Source organism: Vanacampus margaritifer, chromosome 15 (genome assembly GCF_051991255.1).
Source record: "Vanacampus margaritifer isolate UIUO_Vmar chromosome 15, RoL_Vmar_1.0, whole genome shotgun sequence".
NCBI lineage: Eukaryota > Metazoa > Chordata > Actinopteri > Syngnathiformes > Syngnathidae > Vanacampus > Vanacampus margaritifer.
Window position 1 is genome coordinate 2,056,526 of NC_135446.1, and position 11,205 is coordinate 2,067,730.

Consider the following 11,205-nt stretch of genomic DNA (forward strand, 5'->3'; position numbering starts at 1 on the left):
ACAATCAGGGGCTGAAAATGCGTTTCAAGCAATAAAAAGTTTATTTTGGCTCTCACACCTAAACTAAACGTTGTAGACTCAAAATTTTTGCTGTATTTAGTGTATTCTAGCATCCTGAAGATGATTCCAGCATTAATTTCATTGTGCTTATGCTCATTTTTAAGATTTTGACATTTTCACCTAAAGTGCACAATCAGGCTGAAAACGCATTTAAAGCAATAAAAAGTTCATTTTGGCTCTCACACCTAAACTAAACGTTGTAGACTCAAAATGTTTGCTGTATTTAGTGTATTTTAGCATCCTGAAGATGATTCCAGCATTAATTTCATTGTGCTTATGCTCATTTTTAAGATTTTGACATTTTCACCTTAAGTGTACAATCAGGGGCTGAAAACGCGTTTCAAGCAATAAAAAGTTCATTTTGGCTCTCACACCTAAACTAAAAGTTGTAGACTCAAAATTTTTGCTGTATTTAGTGTATTCTAGCATCCTGAAGATGATTCCAGCATAATTTCATTGTGCTTATGCTCATTTTTAAGATTTTGACATTTTCACCTAAAGTGCACAATCAGGCTGAAAACGCGTTTAAAGCAATAAAAAGTTCATTTTGGCTCTCACACCTAAACTAAACGTTGTAGACTCAAAATTGTTGCTGTATTTAGTGTATTCTAGCATCCTGAAGATGATTCCAGCATTAATTTCATTGTGCTTATGCTCATTTTGAAGATTTTGACATTTTCACCTTATGTGTACAATCAGGGGCTGAAAACGCGTTTAAAGCAATAAAAAGTTTATTTTGGCTCTCACACCTAAACTAAACGTTGTAGACTCAAAATTTTTGCTGTATTTAGTGTATTCTAGCATCCTGAAGATGATTCCAGCATTAATTTCATTGTGCTTATGCTAATTTTGAAGATTTTGACATTTTCACCTTAAGTGTACAATCAGGGGCTGAAAACGCGTTTAAAGCAATAAAAAGTTCATTTTGGCTCTCACACCTAAACTAAACGTTGTAGACTCAAAATTTTTGCTGTATTTAGTGTATTCTAGCATCCTGAAGATGATTCCAGCATTAATTTCATTGTGCTTATGCTCATTTTGAAGATTTTGACATTTTCACCTTATGTGTACAATCAGGGGCTGAAAATGCGTTTCAAGCAATAAAAAAATTATTTTGGCTCTCACACCTAAACTAAACGTTGTAGACTCAAAATTTTTGCTGTATTTAGTGTATTCTAGCATCCTGAAGATGATTCCAGCATTAATTTCATTGTGCTTATGCTCATTTTTAAGATTTTGACATTTTCACCTAAAGTGCACAATCAGGCTGAAAACGCATTTAAAGCAATAAAAAGTTCATTTTGGCTCTCTTACCTAAACTAAAAGTTGTAGACTCAAAATTTTTGCTGTATTTAGTGTATTCTAGCATCCTGAAGATGATTCCAGCATAATTTCATTGTGCTTATGCTCATTTTTAAGATTTTGACATTTTCACCTAAAGTGCACAATCAGGCTGAAAACGCGTTTAAAGCAATAAAAAGTTCATTTTGGCTCTCACACTTAAACTAAACGTTGTAGACTCAAAATTGTTGCTGTATTTAGTGTATTCTAGCATCCTGAAGATGATTCCAGCATTAATTTCATTGTGCTTATGCTCATTTTGAAGATTTTGACATTTTCACCTTATGTGTACAATCAGGGGCTGAAAATGCGTTTCAAGCAATAAAAAGTTTATTTTGGCTCTCACACCTAAACTAAACGTTGTAGACTCAAAATTTTTGCTGTATTTAGTGTATTCTAGCATCCTGAAGATGATTCCAGCATTAATTTCATTGTGCTTATGCTCATTTTTAAGATTTTGACATTTTCACCTAAAGTGCACAATCAGGCTGAAAACGCATTTAAAGCAATAAAAAGTTCATTTTGGCTCTCACACCTAAACTAAACGTTGTAGACTCAAAATGTTTGCTGTATTTAGTGTATTTTAGCATCCTGAAGATGATTCCAGCATTAATTTCATTGTGCTTATGCTCATTTTTAAGATTTTGACATTTTCACCTTAAGTGTACAATCAGGGGCTGAAAACGCGTTTCAAGCAATAAAAAGTTCATTTTGGCTCTCACACCTAAACTAAACGTTGTAGACTCAAAATTTTTGCTGTATTCAGTGTATTTTAGCATCCTGAAGATGATTCCAGCATTAATTTCATTGTGCTTATGCTCATTTTGAAGATTTTGACATTTTCACCTTATGTGTACAATCAGGGGCTGAAAACGCGTTTAAAGCAATAAAAAGTTTATTTTGGCTCTCACACCTAAACTAAACGTTATAGACTGAAAATTTTTGCTGTATTTAGTGTATTCTAGCATCCTGAAGATGATTCCAGCATTAATTTCATTGTGCTTATGCTCATTTTTAAGATTTTGACATTTTCACCTAAAGTGCACAATCAGGCTGAAAACGCATTTAAAGCAATAAAAAGTTCATTTTGGCTCTCACACCTAAACTAAACGTTGAAGACTCAAAATTTTTGCTGTATTTAGTGTATTCTAGCATCCTGAAGATGATTCCAGCATTAATTTCATTGTGCTTATGCTCATTTTGAAGATTTTGACATTTTCACCTTAAGTGTACAATCAGGGGCTGAAAACTCGTTTAAAGCAATAAAAAAATCATTTTGGCTCTCACACCTAAACTAAACGTTGTAGACTCAAAAATTTTGCTGTATTTAGTGTATTCTAGCATCCTGAAGATGATTCCAGCATTAATTTCATTGTGCTTATGCTCATTTTTAAGATTTTGACATTTTCACCTTAAGTGCACAATCATGCTGAAAACGCATTTAAAGCAATAAAAAGTTCATTTTGGCTCTCACACCTAAACTAAAAGTTGTAGACTCAAAATTTTTGCTGTATTTAGTGTATTCTAGCATCCTGAAGATGATTCCAGCCTTAATTTCATTGTGCTTATGCTCATTTTGAAGATTTTGACATTTTCACCTAAAGTGCACAATCAGGCTGAAAACGCATTTAAAGCAATAAAAAGTTCATTTTGGCTCTCACACCTAAACTAAAAGTTGTAGACTCAAAATTTTTGCTGTATTTAGTGTATTCTAGCATCCTGAAGATGATTCCAGCATAATTTCATTGTGCTTATGCTCATTTTTAAGATTTTGACATTTTCACCTAAAGTGCACAATCAGGCTGAAAACGCGTTTAAAGCAATAAAAAGTTCATTTTGGCTCTCACACCTAAACTAAAAGTTGTAGACTCAAAATTTTTGCTGTATTTAGTGTATTCTAGCATCCTGAAGATGATTCCAGCATTAATTTCATTGTGCTTATACTCATTTTTAAGATTTTGACATTTTCACCTAAAGTGCACAATCAGGCTGAAAACGCGTTTAAAGCAATAAAAATTTCATTTTGGCTCTCACACCTTAACTAAACGTTGTAGACTCAAAAATTTTGCTGTATTTAGTGTATTCTAGCATCCTGAAGATGATTCCAGCATTAATTTCATTGTGCTTATGCTCATTTTTAAGATTTTGACATTTTCACCTAAAGTGCACAATCATGCTGAAAACGCATTTAAAGCAATAAAAAGTTCATTTTGGCTCTCACAACTAAAACTAAACGTTGTAGACTCAAAATTTTTGCTGTATTTAGTGTATTCTAGCATCCTGGAGATGATTCCAGCCTTAGTTTCATTGTGCTTATGCTCATTTTGAAGATTTTGACATTTTCACCTTAAGTGTTGAAAGATTTAGGAGGTATTTTGTCCTCCTTGCGTGTTCAAATATGAGGGTGAGTTGTTGTAAGAAAAATACATTCTTTGCAAAAATGATTTTTAATCAAACAAGAGATCTCTTGGAACATTCAACACTCAGGTACATCACTTAAGAACGTGGAATTTCAGAGCGTCAGAATGTGTCCCCTCTTCCGGGTTGCAGACGCTATATATAGTTTCTTAAAATCCGCCCCTCTGATCATTTCGGCCAGTACTTTTCCAAAGGAGGTGGCAAGACGAAGTCTAATGTAAACAAACGTTCAGGGGCAAATTTGGTGCATAAACTGGGACATAGTTGAAGGGTCTGACTTCCCCAAAACAATATCTCGCAAAACAACCCGAACTGGACATAACTGATAGAGACAATAATGTATGTGTATGTGTATTATTTCAAAACGAATTCTGTTTTCATTGGTGAGATGTGCGTGTATTTAAAACAACAAATTTCTGGCCCAATCAGTGTCTAGGCAGACTGTGAGAGCCAAATGTGTTTTGGCAAAGAAGTGCGGAGAAGGAACTTTTTAGACAAAACAACGTCGTTCAAGCTTAAGGTTAGAGCATACGAGGTCAACATCATGTGCCCTGCTGAGACACAAGATTTCTAATTCAAAGGTTAATATGGAAAATTAAAATGTTCATATGTGTAACAATAGTTGGTATATAAATTTAGGTATTAAAAATGTTATTATATCTTTCAGTCCGCCCTTTGGGCTTACGTAAACACTAACTAAGCCCAACAACTAAATATTTAAACATTTTTACCAAAGGATTCCCACGGGATCTTCATCATCATAATAGCAGGTGCAACACAGGAAGAAGAAAAACACCCTTTTAACAAGAGAGGACGCCCGTCATATGTCAAACAGTGTGATTCATCAGAAGATATTTTGTTTTTTCAGTTTTTTGTGTTTTTTCGGTTTTTCAGCAAAATAAGCATATCACATATAAAGACAGTGGGTTATGATTATGTCAAAAAATTGTAGCGGGGGATTTCAGGAAATTGGCATGGCAGTTAAGGATTAAAAGGAGTGTCATTGTGTATGTGCAATTCGGGACGCGATTGAAGACTTGTCGTCGTTTGGGCTAGGGAGGTTTTGTTGCTTGCGTTTTGTTGTTGTTTTTTTTCAAACAGAGTCCTTCAGCTCTGCGTTTGGCTGGCAACCTGTCCAGGTTGCACCTTGTCTCCTGCCCGAAGCCAGTTGGGATCGGCTTCAGCACCCCCACAATCATTGTGAGGACAAGCGGTCAGGGGAATGGATGGATGAATCCTTTAGCCCACATCTACTGCCAGAGATGTAGGAATTCATCGAATTGGGGTTTGTTTCCTGAAAGTGTGGCTCATTTTTTTTGGAACGCCGGGGAAAAGGGACACATTACTCCTATTTCCATTGGGTAATGCTCAGCTCGTTAGCTGACACTGGAAGCAGCAGTCGACTGGTTTCTCTGTTGACTCCCCCTGGTGGCTCGAGCAGTTGGTCAGGTGACTCGAGCAGTGGTCTCTCTGAAGGTAATGGTTGAGTAGGAAGTGGACCCGGCAGGTCTGAAGGCCGGATGTTGAACGAACCAGGTGTCGGCGTCATTGGACTGATTGACCCTTCCATCACCTCAGGTCTGAGTGCAGGACATTTTCATTAGTCACTAATAAACATTTTATTCACATCCCTTCTTCTGAGAGAGAGCATTTTGGTAGTGTTATTAGTTAGGGGTTAGTAAATTTTTAGTAAAGTTCTGCAGGCCCGTCCTGTGGGAAAAAATTCTGTTTGTTGTGACATTCAATTAGGATCCAGCCTTTGGCTGACTTTAATGACCTGAGCACATTCTTAAATGCAAAAAATGAAAATCTTTAGCCAGTTCAAATCTGATGAGGCCAATTTTGTTTACAGAATGTAATAATTATTGGAATGTTTTATTATAATATTTATTGTTATAGATATAGCATGGATGTGCTTCCGGCCATTAAATAAATGCAACTTTCGTCAACAAATAAAATCAAAAAATAACAACTTCCCCCAGGGCCCCAGGAATTAATAAAAATAGAAATGGAACATATTCACCTTAATTTGTCGTCTCTGCCGAAACTTACTCCTTCTCCATGGTCCAAAAAATTCCCCAAGGTCCTCCTATAAAATTCGTTCTCACGGACTATCTCTAATTATCATATTAAGACTAACTTTTAATTTTATATTTATTTTTTATTTCGCAATGACATACCCAGACCAACTAATAATTCCCCCTTCTGAAAAAGATCGCTTTAGAGAATTTTTCAGACTAATATATAAAGTTTTGCAGTACCTAAATTTAGCTTGTGTATTTATTTTAAAAAGAGGGGAAAAAGTTTACATTTAACCAGTAAATTCAACAATGCATCCCAAGCCAGTGTTTAAATTTGAAAAGAGAATTTGGGAAAATATCAAAAGACCAAGTTTTAAAAAATAAAATATAATAATTAAGGTTCAAATAAATTATATCTTATCTATATTCATATTAGCTGTTTTCAATTTCTGAAACTTTAAATTTACCAATATTATCTTTTGTACTTTAAAATATTGTAGCTTAACCAATAAATTTAACAAAAAATCAAATATTATCAATACATAAAGTTGCCCTTAGTTTTAATATTACCATTAAGCTTACTAGTCCCCCTGTTTGATGTTTGTCCAAAAAACTGACTGTTTTAAAATAGCAAAATAAACAAATCAAATCAAATCAAAAATAGACATCAAAAAGTTTTTAAAATATAAAAAATTTGTATATATAAAATGTTGTCAATCAATTAGTTAAATTTACCAAATGTTTTACTGTAAATGTTCTAACCCTACCCATGTCAAAATATAGATTTCAGTGCAAACAGTCAGCGTCAAATCATATGGCCCGGTATCAGCAATTCAAAGAGAGCATTGTTTGTTGGGTGTGGCCTTCGTATGGCATAGTTCTTTCGTAGGACAGTTCTGGACGCAGGAACGCTTTGAAGACGCTTGTGCAGAATATTTGGAGCAGTTTCATAGAACAGTTCATTTGGCAGTGGAGCAGTTTTTCTTTTTTCACATTTGTATATGATGGCACAGTCTTTGTGGCAATAGTCGGCAGGAATCTCCGCCCTTCCATCTGGCGTTAGCAGGCTGCAGGTGTAGTCAGGTATGGCGGCATCTTTTTCCACCGCCCTGCTGGTGGTGGTGACAGGTGGCAGTTGCAGTTTCTCTGTCCCGCCAGTTGACTTTTATTATGAAATACTGACCCCGACCATCAATTTTTCAGCCGACCATTCTCACCTAAAATCTCATCAACATCCAGGCCATAATATGTCAGTAAAATCAAAATCTGTCTTTATTTCAAAGAGATGAGAAAAAAAAAAAAAATAATTCTTTGAGGGGAGAAAAAATAAATAATTTTTTTTTTTAAAAAATATTTCCTTAGAGGGAAAAAAAAAAAATAAATAAATAAAAAAAAATAAAAAAAATAAATAAAAATAAATAAAATAAAATAAAAATAATTAAACAATAAAAGTTCATACTTTAAAATAATTGCTAATTATATGTCAATATTTGTTATGGTTGTCAATATTCAATTAGTGTGTTTTGCATATCTTCATAAATAACATTTAGGATGAGATTAGGATAGATATACCTTAACAATTTACAAATATAATTCCGAATCAATTAATAAGTGTGGTAGCTTTCAATTAATATTTTCACAAAACGTCTAATCAGCCTTTTAGTCAAACATCAAAACAAAAAATTAACTTAATTACATCGCACCTGATGAATATATCAAAAGTGTCATTCTTCCAGACGACCCCCCCATGGAGTCCAAATCTAAATGGGACTCAAGCAAAAGACATAGTTAATATTACATTTGGGAGAGATAAAAATTATTTTATAATGGGAAAAGAAACAAAAACAAACAAACAATCATCTATATAAAAATTATTCCACATTAGTCATGCTGTCCAAGTTATTCGTTATTGGTTATTATTATTATCATCATTAAAATAAAATAAAGAATAGAGACTAAACTGTTTGATGTCATTGAGGTTTACAAGCAATTGTTAATATGGGTTTTTTCAAAAAAAATAAAAAAAAATAAAAAAATATAAAAAAAAATTGGCTTTCGGCATTTGTAATTTGGAGACATCTAGTGGTTTTAGGTATGTCATTACATCTATAATTCTTAAAGGGTGACATCTCGCTCTAAATACACTTTAAAATACAAGTTATATAATGCCGCTGAATTATTTAAGCAGACCCTTAAATTCACCATTTTAGCATAAAAATCTTATTAATCTTACCGTCTAATTAATTCACCCTGCTTAGCGCATTTTAAACGGTTTAATTTGTTCTATCACATAAATTTATATCATACAGTTATTTTATTTGCAAAGCCACATTTCAATATTAATCATTTTCCAATATACTTTTCTTAAAGTGGGGGCTTGTCCGGGATATTCTTCTACAATAAAAAAATAAATTGTATTCAGTCTTAACTTTATTGAACAAACGGGGGCCGTTTACGGACCTTCAAAGTTAAATTGCCGTCATTAAAATTTCAAACAAATGCCATATCTTATTTAAAATAAACTAACCTTTTCCACTATATAATCAAATCCCGTCGTTTAATATTAATTACATTTTAAGTCATTATTAAACGGTATGTTTTGTTAGCGGAAGTGATAGCAAGTCAGATCATCTAGTCCTTCAAAAATAAAAGTTTAGTCATTACTTAACGTTACATAAATGGTTATAACTTCACAAAAGTACCTCAATTTAGTATTCGAGCATTATTCATTATCATCTTATCCAATTATGTGTCGTCTTTATTTCACCCGAAAACATATTATCTATGTAGTATTTTACTTCGAACGGCCGGCTGTACAAATTTCAACGTTCGTCCTTCACAAAAATTAACTCACCGTAGCTTATAACGGCGCCATAAGATTCATCCCACCGCAATCGTTCTCCTATGGGATAATTATTCTATTTCTTGCCTTGTTTTTTCATGGATAATCCTCTAACAGCAGTGCATGCGCACACAATTCCCTGACGCCTCGTGGCGTGGCATCAGCCATTTTTGTAGTTTTTCGATCGCAAATGAAAATTTGATGACAACTTCCTTTCGTTTCGTGACGCGCATCCGGCGTCAACCATTTTAGTTGTAGTTTTCAACCCGTATTTTCTTTTTTATCAATTATTACCCTTGTTTTATAGCTTATTATATTATATTATATTATATTTCGTATTATAGCTAAGTCATATTAACATTTCTAAATACAATAACGTCTCACTTAGCAAAATTAGTCAACAAAATATCTCATCGCTGTCTCTTTAAGAGCACCATGCCAGACTTGGTCCGGACATTTACAAAATGAACATATACAACGGACAAACAGACAAGACATGTCGTTTTGTGACATATCAACACATATAAATATCCGGATGTCAACTGCGCTACCCCAGCTTCAACAGTTTTGTCTTTGAATTTTAATCACGAATATTCAATAGACCTATTGACTGATCTAAAGCGTCGTATCAAATATGCTTTAGTCAGCCCGACTTACACGAGTTGAGTCAATACATCTTATATCTTGTCTAAAAATGTCAATATCCAATTATTCATAGACCTATCGATTAATCTTAAAGCGGCGTATTAAATCCGTTTTATGTCAATCTGACTTCTATAAGTTGAGTCTTTTGTCCCTAGAAAATGAAGCAGTCGATCCTCCCGCAGCTTTAATCGGCAACACTTATTCAAGGATCTTGTATCTAATTACCCAAGAATCTATTGCTCATAAAAACAAAGTGTTTGTCTCGTAATTCTCCCGCGCATCAGGCAGGGATCAAGACAAAGATGCTTTTTGAGCCGACTTCTCTCAACTTAAATATATGTATGGACGTAAAACCAATGCCCACACATCTAACGCTTGGTTAAAACAATAATGTTTCCCCAGCTGATTTACTCTCAACTTCAACAACTTAATCTTAACCTCATATACACAGACTTCAAATCAATTATCTACGTATCTATCATCTGTAAAAACAAAATTGTAAAGACAAAATGTTTCCCAGACTGACTTACTAGCGATCGTTATTAATCTTTATAACTCCAAAAAGATCGCATATCATCTGCGCATTTCCGCATACACTACCACGTCACCACGTGTATAGTTCAAACACCGTGGTAAAATCCGAAATCTGGGACTTTCACGTCCAAGCAAACGATTTCAAAATTCATCACTATTTTTCTTACACAGACTCCAGCCTCAAAATAATTTTACACGACGAATTTACCAGCCGCCGCGCCCTGAAACAGACAGAATTCCTAAAACGTGGATTCATTTGTCCACTTACCTTAATTATTATGTGGCCGTAGAATTCTGCCCGTCCCTGAACGCCCCGCTGGAAACTGTCGAAACGTCGGTGGTCGCCAATTGAAAGATTTAGGAGGTATTTTGTCCTCCTTGCGTGTTCAAATATGAGGGTGAGTTGTTGTAAGAAAAATACATTCTTTGCAAAAATGATTTTTAATCAAACAAGAGATCTCTTGGAACATTCAACACTCAGGTACATCACTTAAGAACGTGGAATTTCAGAGCGTCAGAATGTGTCCCCTCTTCCGGGTTGCAGACGCTATATATAGTTTCTTAAAATCCGCCCCTCTGATCATTTCGGCCAGTACTTTTCCAAAGGAGGTGGCAAGACGAAGTCTAATGTAAACAAACGTTCAGGGGCAAATTTGGTGCATAAACTGGGACATAGTTGAAGGGTCTGACTTCTCCAAAACAATATCTCGCAAAACAACCCGAACTGGACATAACTGATAGAGACAATAATGTATGTGTATGTGTATTATTTCAAAACGAATTCTGTTTTCATTGGTGAGATGTGCGTGTATTTAAAACAACGAATTTCTGGCCCAATCAGTGTCTAGGCAGACTGTTAGAGCCAAATGTGTTTTGGCAAAGAAGTGCGGAGAAGGAACTTTTTAGACAAAACAACGTCGTTCAAGCTTAAGGTTAGAGCATACGAGGTCAACATCATGTGCCCTGCTGAGACACAAGATTTCTAATTCAAAGGTTAATATGGAAAATTAAAATGTTCATATGTGTAACAATAGTTGGTATATAAATTTAGGTATTAAAAATGTTATTATATCTTTCAGTGTACAATCAGGGGCTGAAAACGCGTTTAAAGCAATAAAAAGTTCATTTTGGCTCTCACACCTAAACTAAACGTTGTAGACTCAAAATGTTTGCTGTATTTAGTGTATTTTAGCATCCTGAAGATGATTCCAGCATTAATTTCATTGTGCTTATGCTCATTTTTAAGATTTTGACATTTTCACCTAAAGTGCACAATCATGCTGAAAACGCATTTAAAGCAATAAAAAGTTAATTTTGGCTCTCACACCTAAACTAAAAGTTGTA

The 11,205-nt window shown here is 34.4% G+C and overlaps 1 long non-coding RNA gene across 1 annotated transcript; it reads right to left on the minus strand.

Moving 5' to 3' along the window:
- Positions 1 to 6,192: 6,192 nt before the first annotated feature.
- Positions 6,193 to 10,935, minus strand: LOC144034943 (uncharacterized). Its single transcript, XR_013288326.1, has 2 exons — positions 10,130 to 10,935; positions 6,193 to 6,986 (listed from the first exon to the last, which is right to left on the minus strand). It is a non-coding gene; the product is annotated as an uncharacterized LOC144034943 (long non-coding RNA).
- Positions 10,936 to 11,205: the final 270 nt, after the last annotated feature.